General features: G+C 39.9%; 1 protein-coding gene across 1 annotated transcript in view; it reads right to left on the reverse strand.

Annotated features, from left to right (window-relative positions):
* Positions 1-13,520, reverse strand: part of IL1RAPL1 (interleukin 1 receptor accessory protein like 1) — a 774,514-nt gene extending 760,994 nt beyond the window's left edge. The window contains exon 1 of the mRNA XM_080576262.1: positions 13,365-13,520. The gene's annotated coding sequence lies outside the window, so the exon portion shown is untranslated. The remainder of the gene's footprint in view (positions 1-13,364) is intronic.
* Positions 13,521-13,889: the final 369 nt, after the last annotated feature.

Raw genomic sequence — 13,889 nt, forward strand, 5'->3', positions numbered from 1 at the left:
AGTGCTTGCTTCTGTCTGTGCTAAACTATCCTTTGACAGCATCCCAGCAAGCCATGTATTCCTAAACTATGTGTTCCTAGAGGTAGTCTAGGATATGCAACATCTGCCATCAGTTTTGTGCGTGAAAAAAATACCACTTTTGCAAGCTAGAACTTAGCCATCACTTCACATAACCTGAACTAACATAACCCCCAAATCCTACAGAAAACAACAACAATAACAACTAAGTTTTGGGACCACCACAGGTGGCTGAGAAGAGACCCAAGGCAAGTTGGTCCTGGCCCACCTACTTGAGAGGTGGTGGGATCTGAACCACTTGGCTGTCATGGCACTCCAAAATGTGGTCCCCCTTCCTGGCATGTGGCCAGATGGCCCTCAAGAGCTGCCATGGAGGAACAATGCCCCCCAGCCAACCCCACTCCTTCACCTGTGAAATGATGTTACACCAAGTCTTAACATTGTCCTAGGAGGCAGGGGTTTCTCCCTAGAGATGATGTATATTATATAACTGAAAAGATTACATGATTGACCTAAAGTCATGCCAGAGGCTTCTGACAGACACCTAGGACTTCTCAGTTCCTTAATTATTAAAAGCCTTTCATTAATGTTCACCCTAGAGCAGCCCTGCCAGCTGTTACAGAGCATACGTGGTACCTATATGGCTGAAGACTACAAGGAAGCAGTGCTTCCTGACCACTGGGAAATTGTGGCTTTCCAAGCACCCAGGCTCGTCATCTGCAAGCCATGTGGCTATGCATGGGGGCACCTGGTGTCCTCCCTGCCAGCCAGGTGCTGCCAGTGCTCAGTTGGCCTCGAAAAGGAGGTTGAGCTTCATCAAAGTCACCCACGTTGATCTAACTGCAGAGCTCCCCTTACTTCATCTGGCAGGTATACAGCTAATTTTCTGTCTGTCTTATGAGATCACAGGAACATGTTATGTATGACATAACAACTGTATCACTTTATAACGTAAGTGATGTGCTCAAAAGGGAGTCACAATCATTGCTAGTGACTGGTGATGGCTATAATGTCTCAGATGATATAATTAAATAAATTCCACATAGCTAAACATAACTGATGTATTTCTATATCACAACACTTCAAATATGGGACTGTTTAAGGATATTTACTCTGCCTTTTTTTTTTTTTTTTTTTTTTACTGAAAGTGAGGTGTGTACAGCCACAGAAGGTGAAGTCCTCATTTGTTCATGAAGCTAATGAAATTGTTCTTGTTTTATCCACACACTGTAGACAATGGTTACTTTAAAAGCTGTACACTATACACATCATGTAACACAAAAAGTGGGCTATATTTCCAGACACCAAGAAAACACAACCTCCAACACCAACCAGTATGTTACAGAACTTCTATCTGAGTTCAGCAAACTAAAGTTGATGAAACCCCATAGAAGTTACACTAGTTTCGTACTGAACACTGTAATGATACCCCCTTTTCTATTTTAAGTATTTCTAAACATCTAAATGAAAGTGCGTTTTGATGGACAGCATAGTTTAATTTTATTCTTTGGTAAGAACTAAGCAAAAATTAGGACATGTCACACTGAAGCTATTTTAAATATAAGCTTTATATAGTAAGAGGGTAGATTTTCCCTCTAAAATAGAGAAAGACCATTTGCACTTTAAAACAAGTCATAAAGATATGTGCGTCCAGACTTAATTTCAAATCTACTTATTTTTCTTTCTTATATTTCTTTCTTTTCTGCTGCGTCCCTTTCCCTTGTCTTCAGGGTTGGTTTGGGTTTGTTTGGTTTGGTTGGTTTTGGTTTAATAGAAAATCCTTAAACCAAAATCAAAAGCCCATGGAGGAAAAGTGTGTTATTGGAACATAGGCTTATCTATTATTTCTTCTCTTTCTGTGATGTCCTTTAGTTTTCAGTAAAAAATAAAATAAATAAAATAAAATAAAATAAATAAAATAAAATAAAATAAATAAAATAAAATAAAATAAAATGCTATAAGAAACTACTCCTAATTGCAAATTCAATCATCCTCATTCATCACAATTAAGCATAGGCTTCGAAGTTAATTTGAGAGCACATTGCTGGGTTAACACCACAGAAACAAAAGTAATAATAAAAGCAAGGACTGTGGAACTACAGTTCCTGCCAAACAAACAATAAATTTATTTATTTCTATGTTTCAGGTAGCACTGATACAGCCTGATACATTTTGTACTGCATTTTATATACATTTAAGTTTTTGTATTAAGGTTTTGTTATTAGATTGACCACAGTCTGACCATATATTATAGATATTTCAAGCAATGTTTTTTGTAGTCTGTGTCAGTGTGGGACTAAGCACAACAAAATACGCATTAAAATCTTGACTACTACTGTAACAAACTCATCTACATTGCAAGTAGTTCCTGCCAATCTCTGAGATATACTGGTCACAAATTCCCCTATTTTATGAAACAGAGACTCCCTTTGAGTTATGAATTCAGGACTAATATAAAGCCAACAGCCTATCCTGCACATGTCAAGATACTGTCATTCAGGTGACTGCTGGCCTCTTGACTCCTTGACTTCTAGAAACTTTGAACCAGCTCATTTAGTAATGCACAAAAGAACTCAGATAGAAAAACATATGTAGGTCTGAACTAGACATGCAGGCAAGACTTTGTGCAGTACGTCTTGGTCGAGTATTATAATTTCCAATTCAGGGCTCTTGAATGCCATGAGTACATGTGGTCAAATACCCCCTAACAATATAAATAAACAAATAAAAGTAATATTAAGGGTCATGAAAAATGACATTATGGCTGTATTTATCAATACTAAAACCCATGATTTCATTAATAAAAGATGTGTATGTGCATGTATATTTCTATTTATATATATGCATGGATAGTGCATGCATCAGTATTAGCCAAAAGACATCAAAATAAATACAGATTAAAGCTAAAAGATTCATTTTGATAGGAGACAATTAAGATGGCTGGCAAGCCTTATTTACACATTTCCTGTGTTTTTATATATTTAAAGAAACATCAAAGGCTTTTAACAAGAAAATTATATTCTCACAGCCATAAAGTATACTCTTTTGATTACATTACAGTGGCTGTACAATACAACTTCTTTGCTTGCTGACAATGGGTTTTGCTATGTTAATTAAATAAGTAATGTGTCTGTGATCTTTATTCATTAAAATTAATGCAATAATATCTATGCTGTAGGCTCATATTGCACTCAATCTGGCAAGCCGAATGAAATGGCTTCACTGGAGTTACCCTAAGCTTATTCTTGATGTAACACAGAGCTCTGACAGGGGTTTCTGTGAGAAATCGGTTTACCCTTGCACCTCTTGATATTATTCCCTGTCAGCAGCTTGAATGTCTTTGGAGGAGATGAACATGCCCCGTATTAGCTGATGCTACAAAGCGCGAGTCACCACTTGTTGTAAGGCATGGGACAAGAAACAGTGGGGCCCACATGTGATGGAGGACGTGCAGCAGCATCACCGCCAAGATCTGTAGTCCAGCCAGGGGCGAAAGCTGTTGACTGGAAAAAGCCCAAAGGGTGGCACTGAGTACAGCTTGTCCTTTCTGGTAACAGGGCTTAAACCAAATGGTAGAGATTTGTTGCGTGAAAGCGGAGATCTGCCAGCCTCTGGGATTATCTCCCAGAGAAACGGGAACTGCTGTGCTCCAGCTTTCCCTTCTGAAAAGCTGATCTTCACAAACACTGTACCATGAGTGTACAACAGGTGACAATCCTTCACCGATAGTCAAACACACTGCATGAAATGCAATAAACTTGCTGCTATGGTTTTAAGATTGCCTAGTCCAATTCACTGTATACTGCCACCAAAAGCAGTCTTTTCAGCAACTCCGTGGGCACTGGATGAAAATTTCCTGAATAGGAGAAATCAGCAGAAAGACATACGATTATTAATATTATTGTCCTGTTAACTAGGTAGGATGCTGCTGAAACACGGGAAAAAGGAAAAACACAAAATACTTTTGACTTATCAATATATCCATATTTTATATAAAAGCAGTTCAGGCAAGGTGGAAAAAGAAGATGAATAATGATGTAACCTTAAATTAAAAAGACCAATTACTATTTAGGAAACAGGCAGATGACCAGACATCTCTAGTAGTATGACTCAGAGCACTATTTTTATATTTGTATTATTTAGCATCTAAAGACCATAGCTGAGAGTCCTTTTCTGCTAAGAACTCACATTAAGTACTCAGAAATTATCTTATCTTCCATGATCAATTTTCTACAGAAAAAAAAAAAAAGTTTTCATTACATTTTTACATGTAAATTGCCATCTTTTTATTCAATATAACCCTCCAAAAATGGGTTTAACCGTTTAACCAATATGGTTTTTTTTTTTGGAGGAGAGTAAATACTTTCCATGATTTTCAAGGACTGGCAGAAAACTGAATTTCTCCTGGGGTGTAGGAAAGAAAATGACATTAACTTTTCCTCTAACAGTACTCCATATATATTAAAATAGAAATCTTGTATTATAAAGAGATTAAACAGTTAAAAAGACAAAAAGGCAGGTATTTTTATCTTCCAGAATTTAGAGACAGGAAACCGACGCATGGGCAGATTTAGTAGTTTCTTAGAGAGAAGAAATATTTGCAAATGAAATGGGACTGATTTCAGGCTTTAGAGGTCCAAAGACTTCAAGTGAATTTTGTTAAAGAGCAACAGTCCTGGAAAATTCATATTGTAAAGCAGTAACTGAAATTAAATGTCATTCACCTATAATTGTATTTATATTTGTCTTATGTTGAAGTATTTACAATTCATTGCTAAGGACTTGTTTCTTTCTTCCAATAGAGAACACTCAGTAAGGGAAAAAGTTTATAGTCACACCACAGACCCTAAAGTTAGCATTCTGCTCTAAGTCACCTCTGGAGGTAAATATCCCTTCAAGAACTGTAGAGGGGGACTCAAGTTTTGTGAGCTTTTGTAAAAACTCACCTTTGCTACCTAACCTAATTATTTCTACTATTTTCGCACCAAACCTGCAAAACTAATTTTAGGATGCCCAAGAAATAAAGGCCATACATGACATTAACTATTATGGAAGTCTTAAGCATTAAGTACTATTACAAACAGACACAAGCCAGACAAAACACTAATTAAGGAAGGTCCCTTGTAAATGAACAGCCAGCAATAGATATATGGTGTCTGTCCATTGAGCCATGTGATTGCTCTTTAATAGAATATAGTTTATAAAGCACTAAAGAGGCAATAGGAAAGAGGATATATTAATCTAACCAAAGATTAAAACATACTGATATTGAGATTAATCTGCATTATTTTTAGGACAAACTAGCCTAGGCTATATACTAACATCACATGTATATTTAGTGATTAATACTGCGTATATATTTAATGATTATTTTTAAAGGGTTTTATGATTTTTTCCCATCAAAGTAATTGAAAGCATCAGTGATCAGAGATAACCTAACAATCTTTCAAGAATACAGACATTCTTTTCTACAAAGAAACAAAATATGAAGGTTGTATATTTTTTAATGATGGAAATTGATGACACTGATGATAAGTGTCAATGACGTTTTTGGATTTCTGTTAAAGTTTACATGATGTTCTTTTTCTAATCAATGTTAACCCATTGAAGATAAGAAATAGCATGAGTTTTCTCACATAAAATAACAAAAATTAGGAAATTGAATGATAAAGCTTTGAAAGACTCTTGGAGATTGATCCAAACCTACTGAATGCAGTAGATATCTTTCCATTTCCTTCAGTGGGTTTTGGATTAAGACCTTAGTATTGAGGACTCAAAAGGGACGAACTAGATTGTCCAGTAAGCATTAATAAAACCTTCATTAAGCAGTACTCTAATTGCCAGATTTGTAAACTGATTTGTAAACAGATTTGTAAAAGGTAGTGAAGAATACTGGTTACAGGATCACACAGTTCATCTAGTTAGCGGACGCCAATAACAAATCCTTTGGAAGAATCATCCTTTAGAAATCTCAGATGTATGCATCCATTGATTGCACTGTAACTGGAAGTCAGCAGGTGGTCCTTTGGTACACAAGCTGATAGTCTTCTTATTCAACTGTCTGTTAGGCTGATAACCTTTTTATCTGTCTATTACAATGTAAAATTTATTTTTATTTTTTTCTTATTCCTGGACTTACTCAACCTATTCTATCCTACTAGACCTTTTTCTTTGCTGTATCCTTACCAATAAGAACCAAAGGATTTGAATGAGCTAAAGTAAGGAGTAAAGGAGAGCTTTCCTTTACTCATTTTAGGTTTGTCACAATTTAATTTTATTGGTCATCAGGGAAACAATATGTAAGAGAATCCAAAATATTTTTCAATAGCCTTCAGTATTCCCTACTGCATTTCCTGTTCTCCCATATAATTTCTTGCTCTTTTTTTTTTTTTTTTCTAAAGAGTAAGAATCTTTCATCTCTTTCTTCAGATAGGAATCTTTTCATGTAGAGGTCTTTCCTTTTTCCTGTCATTCTCTTTCTTCTTTCCTTAATAGCTTGCTGGATCAGGAGTGACCAAAAGCAGACACATTATTCATACTCAATATGAGAGTCATCAGTGGTGAAGCAAGTGTTACACAAGAAATGCTAAACAATGTTTTGCATTCATTTTACGATATACATTTCAGCTTTCTTCTGCTGTGCACTGAGCAAATACTTTGACTGAGCTTTTCCGTAATAATAGGCAAGAGATTTGCGATAGTAGCTGCTGCTCTCTTGGAAACATATGGGAAACATTCAGATTTTACCTTCCAAAGTGTTACCACATATTTTTCTAAAATTACAGATGATACCATATAACCCTGACTGGTGATCTTTGATAGTCCTTTTAAAGTATATTTCAGTTTGCGTATTCCAAAACAAATCTGTGTTATCTTCAAATAAGCTGTATTTATTTACAGATCATTAACAAATATATTAATATTAAAAAAAAAAAAACACTTTGAAAACATCTACCATCTCATATTATGTTTGAATCATGTTATGTTTTCTACATTTAGCATTAGAAATAACTGGAATATTTTCTCTTGATTGCTGCATATGTACGTAAGTAAAAGCATATATATGTAGAGCCAGGCATATGCAATGTGCATAAATACATGCACAAATGCTAAATATGATATATATGCAGAGAAAGGGAGAGACTGCCACTCAGTGAACCTGATTTAACATTGCTGTTAGCACACTGACTTCAGCTATGGAACCCCACAAATAACATCTAATAGAAAGTTGACAGCCAAACCTTCTCTGTTTTGTTAGAGGAGATGAGATGTTGAGTAAAATAAACTCTATGTGTAGTAAATATGCAGATCTTATTGGCAGATTGATACACAGACATCTCCTTTATACACACAACTTGCAGAAAAGGAAATGTCATGTATTTCCAGTTACGTCATTCTAAGACGAGCAAAGGTGAATCTTCGGGGGGGGGGGGGGGAGGGGGTTGGGGGGGGAGAGTTTAAACTTGGGAGGAAACAGCCATAAAGCATTGAAGAGAAGTTGAGGATACAGGAATCCAAGGTGCTATACAGTGACAGCTGTGCTCTGCTCCCATCCTGAAATTCTGTGCACCGAACTGTAATCTGACAGACATAGGGCTAAAACTGTTGCCAGGGATCAGTGCCACACAAAAGCATCCGGGCCAAACACATCCTTCTTCTGACATAGTGGCTCCATCCCAAGGTTTTCGTCATACTGAGAGATCTTCTTGGTGTAGAAATTATCCTTGAGGCATATGATCCACTGAGCTCAGAGTCAAATCCAGCAGAAGAGCACTACCAAATACATGTAGGCATGGACAAATGTAGATGTGGGCCCCTTACACCATTCAGGCACAGTAATTCGGGGTCTGAGGCAATTGGTCTGGGAATCCAGACAGGTCGCTAGCATTTAAACTCACTCCTAGCATCACCTGGAGAAGCTTTTCCATGTGTGTTATAACGATGCATGTTACTATGACTTCATTTTCCTTGAAACAGTCTAAACTTTTGGCTGGGACTGAGTTTGCTGAAATTGCTACTGACTGTTCAAGCACACATTATCAAGAGGAACTTAATAGGTGAAAGAGAGATTTTGAGGTTTTACACAGCAGTTGCACTATCATTGTAAGAGGAATCCTTACAAAAGCATTGTGTTTTTTTTTTTTTTTGAGGGAAATTCCAATGATTTATGCTTTGTCAGAGGAAAATGGGTTTCATGTAAAATGCCTGCCTTTTCTAAAATACCCAATGGGAAACATTCTTTCTCTCATGTTCCTACCCACTTATTATTTTATGGAGAAGAACCTCAGTATACCTCAAGTGAGAGATCAGGGTCTTGCTGTGCAACTAAAAACAGGCTTGTAGATGTAAAGATGATGGGCCTTGCTCTGAAGACAGTAAGCATGTTGAGAAAAAAATAGAGCAGTAGTTAGGAGCTGGAATAACTTGGAATGTCTCAGTCTTACTAGTGAAGAACACAGAAAAGGAATATATAAATATACCCCATCTCTTGAAAAATGGTAACTACATCACCAATGACTATATACTTAAACACTTTCTCAACCCTTGTTTTAACCCGTTTTGCTAGTCTTCATCTTCTTCCTCTTTTATAATGTACCATTCATTGAGGCTAAGTGAAGGTCCTAGAGCACAACGGACCAGGGAACAGAAAAACTTCCTGATGCCTCTAGCCATCCAGTTATCAAGTATTACTACCCCTTGTTTGCCTGCTATCTGTATAGACTGTATAGGTCTTCTTGTTGCATGAATTAGGTTTCTATGTTTCTTTTTAGAAGCTAAGCTGAGCACTTCCTAAATTACACACAAAACTAAAAATAAAATCTATCACATTGGCAAAAATCTGAATTTTTCATTTTCTCCTTTTCTCCCTTTACATCCCTAATCATAATCTACATGGGGAATTACTTAAGTTGATGCTATGACCGTGGAAGGACTATTACATGCCTGTGTACTGTTCTTATAAACATGAAATTTCTAAGCACAGGAGACAGTAAAACTGATGTCCTTTATTCATTTGTTCAGACCTAGTTATTGAGGCATAAATAGCATGCTATATAACACCATTAAATGGCCCAGAACTACCTATAATACACAGGTACTGTGAGACCTAGAAAAACAAGAGTACCCACCGTTAAAACAGATAGCCAGATCTTCTTGGTCTTATACAGCTCTTACAAATAACACAGAATGTTCCCCTTTTGCAACAGGACAGAGTTCCATATGCAAATCCCTTAGGGGAACATGCAAAGTATGAATATTATAATTAATAAAACACAACCTTTCATCTTCATTCTTTTCCCCTCCTTCCCCTCAAAAGAGCTTTCTTCCAAATGTGAATTAATTTTAAGCTATCACAAGGAAAATTCATTGCTGCATTTGAGCTGTTTTTCTTTTAAGAATATGAAAACAAAATAACAGTATATGAAAAATAATAGGTTAAATGATCCTTCCTGAGTCACTGTGGTCCATCATATCATATTTAATTACAATTTAAAATAAAACAAGCATACACTTGAACTGATAGAACATAATGGCTGCTTTGGTGCTGCTGTATATGTGCATGTAAGGACTATGTATATGTGCGTGTAAGAAACATGTGGATTACTGACCTGACAGGCCATAGCCATAATCCAAAACAGCCATTACGGTCTCTACTGTATATTCTTCTTATTTCATGGAGCCTTGACACAACGGATGGCAATAAGATAGAGGTTTATAATAGAAATGCTGATACAACCTTATCTATAGCTGTACAAATGGTGACGCTATAATTAAACTTTACAATTTGAGCACCACTAGATAAGTTGCTAGTTTTTAATCATATTAATCAGAGCTGGGATGTTTCAATTGCCATATATTATCGTGCAGCATGCACTATAAAAACAAGAAGATTCCCAGCTGCTAAAGATCATAGCTGTTATGAAACATAAAAGTATATCCTAACACGTCTCTGTAAGTGCAAAAAATACAGAATGAGAACCTCAGTCAGTTGCCCATTTTTTGTTTTGTTTTCCAAAACATGGATTTGATATAATGGCCACAGAAAGTATTCCGAATACATTACAAGAATATCACTGAATAGGAAAAAAATGCTTCCTTAAGAACTGCTGTGTGCTTCAATTTTTCCTGTCAGCAGTAAAACAAGTCTACTGTCTTCGGTGACAGCAGCAGTCAGAAGCCTGCTCTTTCAGAGGGAGGCACTGAGATTATTCTCCATGTGCTGCTGAAAGCTGACTTCCCAGAGCTACCAAGAAGTAGGTGACCAAACACTCATTGCTTCAGTGGTCTGAGGTTTTGAAGTCCGGGAAAGTTTTATGTAAATATTTCTCTTCATCTGTCTGAGTGATTTACAGTTTTATTTCAGCAAGGAAAGTTTCCTCTTAAAGAAGCAATATTGGCTGCAAAAGGAATAGATATTGCATTGGAGCTGAAACCTATTTTTACTGAGTGGTTGTTGCTAACTACAGCAATGAAATTAAACTATAAATAAAGCTTGGTTGCTTATCATTCTGTACTACCCTAAATTTGCAAATCCTTGCAGCCAGCATGCCAGTTTAAATGTATCCAATGATATATTCCCACACTGTTAATGCCTACTCTTTTGCAGAATAGGTTTTATAACACTTTCTCTGGACATTATTGCTCTCCTTAATATAGGTAGCACAGGTATGCAGCATGTGTGTCACAAGAAGTGTGTGTCAGGAATTAAAGGGAAAGAATGTGCCTGTAATCATGTGTGACAGAGCAGAGTGTGCCATGGACATTTCTGAAAATTACAAGAGCTGTAGCAATGCATAGGAGTTGCCATAGTGTTATTCTGACCCCTGAAGGATGGAAACAGAGTTAACTTCATAGCCGTTTTTTTCCAATTTACTCACTATACTCCATGAATGTCAAACTCTAAACTACATTAGCTGGATTTATTAGTGTTTGCCCAGACTTATCCTCAAGAAATATGAAAATATTCATGAACTAATGCTAAAGCAACTTTAAAATACTGATGTTTTCAGGGAAGAAGAGGAAAAAAAAATTTTCAGGACGGTGCCATGTTAAAAATACTGAGATAGTGCATTAAATGTGATAAAGAGTAGGTATGAAGAGATCATGTTTATCAAGAGATGTAAAAGCCACTCTGCCCTGGCCTCTTTGAAAGTGTAAAGGTGTTTAGTGAAATTCCGTTAGAATGAATCCAGAGTGAAGTGGGGGTAGGACACAGGCCAGAGATGATAAGATCACTCATTTCAGCTGTTAAGATTTCAGCAGGCTTACACTTTTCAGAAAATGCATCCATGAGGCCTCAGCAGTGCTTTTGCAAGCTTATCTGTCTTCAAGGAGTCTTATGTTTTTTTGTTTTTTTTGTTTTTTCCCCAGAACAGATGAAAATAGTGATTTATGACTCTAAAGTGGGTATTAGAATAAAGGCTACCCGGATCCTGCTCTCTTTGCAGACAATTCAGGAAGAAGGTCCACCCGAGTTGAACCTACGGAACTCCTGGCACACCTTCGCCTTCATCTACTTGCTTCTGAGATGCTCGCAACGTCTTAACAGGCTACCGTTCCTCCAGCGTTAACGCCAGGTCCTCCCTTTAGGTCCTTTTGCGAACGTAACAGGTCGATTAGGCCGCTGTATCTGGCAAGACTTGTTTTTTGTTGTTGTTTTTGTTGAGTGGGATGGGGAGAAAAAACCCGTCGCCGTCTCGGCCTCGCGGACGGGACGAGGGGTCAGCGGCGCTCCCCTCGGATGCAGACGAGGGAGGGAGGGGGATCTGCCTAAATTTCGGTCGCCTTCCTGCCCCATTCTGCTTCCGCCTCGCACCGCAGGCCCGGGGTGCCGGTGACCTTGCCGGCTCTGCCCTTGCGGGGGCTTTTCGGGAGCCCCCTCGTAGGGAGCGGGCGGCTCCCCCCGAGCTCCCCGTTCCGGGCAAGCCCGGCAGCATCACGCCGGTGCTGGAGGCGGCTGGCAAGAGGCGAGCCCCTGCCGGCGCCGAGCGGGGATCTCCCCTCCTCTGCCCGTGTCCCCGCCGCCAGCGTGACAAAGTTGAGCCAGGTGATCGATGCGCCGTGTGAGCACCTCGTTACACGATCGGCGACTGATGCCACTGATGTAATCAAGTTATATAATCGCCGTCTTTTTTTTCCTTTTTTTTTTTTTTCGCAAATACATCCATCTTCCTACAGAAAGATCTGCATATCTTCTGCCATCCATTATGCATGAAGCCACCAGCAGCACAGAAGCGTATATATTTTCGCATACACTACAGAACTTTAGCATTGCGGTGCCTTGCACTGTACAACGTCATCACTATCGATTCCCTCAACCTTCCCCCATTCCCTCTATCAGAATTGATTTTGCAGAGAAAGATTAGCAAGTTGCATTGCTTGGATACCTTTAAATTTCTAAAGGCTGAAGTGCTTCCCCTGTGTTCTTAACAAGACGGTCTTTTCTCTCCTTTTCCTTTCTCGCTTCACACCACAACTAACAGAGGAATTAATTCACACACAGCCCTCAGCCAAATGAATATATGTATGAAATACCGAAGATAGGATCTCTGTTTGCAAATCTTCAACTCCCATGCACGTGGTCTGAGGTTCCAGCAGGTAAGTTATTGGGTGTAAAAAAATATTTATAGGAGCAGGTGGATGAGAGATTTCTAGGCTAGCAACATTTATGATATTTTTCTTCTGTCAGAAAGGGATTTTTTTTTCCTTACCGTCTCTCAGTTTATAATTTCCTCGCAGGATTTGCAGGAACAGTTGCAATCCCAAATCACCAGAGGCATTTAACCCCTTTAGTACCAGGACACCGTGTCAAGATTAATAAGGACTGCCACCTTAAAGTTTAACAACTTGAAAAACGGGATTTGTCTACCTCCATTGCAGCTCTGAAATGCAGCAGAATGCTGCACAGAGTTGGAAACATTTGTTTTAGCCGGCGGATGGGATCCGGTCTAATATTTAACAGATTCCATCACGGAAAGCTTCTTTACTATCGCATGCCCTTCTCAACCAAAATTATTGGGGGGGGGGGGGGGGGGGGGGGGGCTGGTGTCAAAGAAAAAGAGAAAGAGGAGAAATTAAAGCCTCATTGCCCGGCACGCTGTCACAGTACTCTCCCAAATCCAGAGGGTGAAGAGAACGTGGTTTGTTTTTTTTTTTTTTTTTTTTTTTTTTTCTGATTTATCGCAAGAAGCACCCGCCGGAATACCTACTGCAGTTATTTCACTCAAGTGCTAGCAGCAGCCGGATCCCCTCGCAATGCAATGCAGCAAGCACCCAAGTGCCCACCTCAATCACCCGCCACCAAGTTTAGCCACGCCGGAGCTCCCGCCCGGATAAAATGACCTTACCCGCGGGAGTCTTCCGAAATATCCCTCCGGTGCGATCCGTCCAGCGAGGCGAGCGCCGCTCACTACCACCACCACCACCACCGCCGCCGCCGCCGCCGCCGCCACACTGCGCACTCGGCCGGAGGAGCCCCGCGTTCACTGCCGGGGCTGCTGCTGCGCTGGCCGCGAGTGCCGGGGACGCGACGCCCGTCCATCCGCCGCGGCCGCAGGTAATTCCATACGGACTTCGGCGGCGCCCCCCCCTCCCAGCCCCCCCGAGTCGCCCCTTCCTTCCTAGTTCAGAAAGTGCCCGCACCGCCGGCGGGAGGTACCATCCAGGTGCGGCGGCGGGGGGGAGAAGGGGCGGGGGGGCGGCCGGCCTGGGGGCCCCCCGCGGGCTGCTCCACGTCCAGCGCCGCCACCGCCGCCGCCGAGGGCCGGATCCGGGCTGCCGGGCACAAGTATCCGGAGAGCGGCGGTCTGGAGGGGTTTCCTGGTGCCGTGCCGGGGGGGATGCCGGGGGGAGGATGCTTCCCGGGTCCTAGC

The sequence above is a fragment of the Anser brachyrhynchus genome, assembly GCF_964034855.1.
Source record: "Anser brachyrhynchus genome assembly, chromosome: 1".
Taxonomy (NCBI): Eukaryota; Metazoa; Chordata; class Aves; order Anseriformes; family Anatidae; genus Anser; species Anser brachyrhynchus.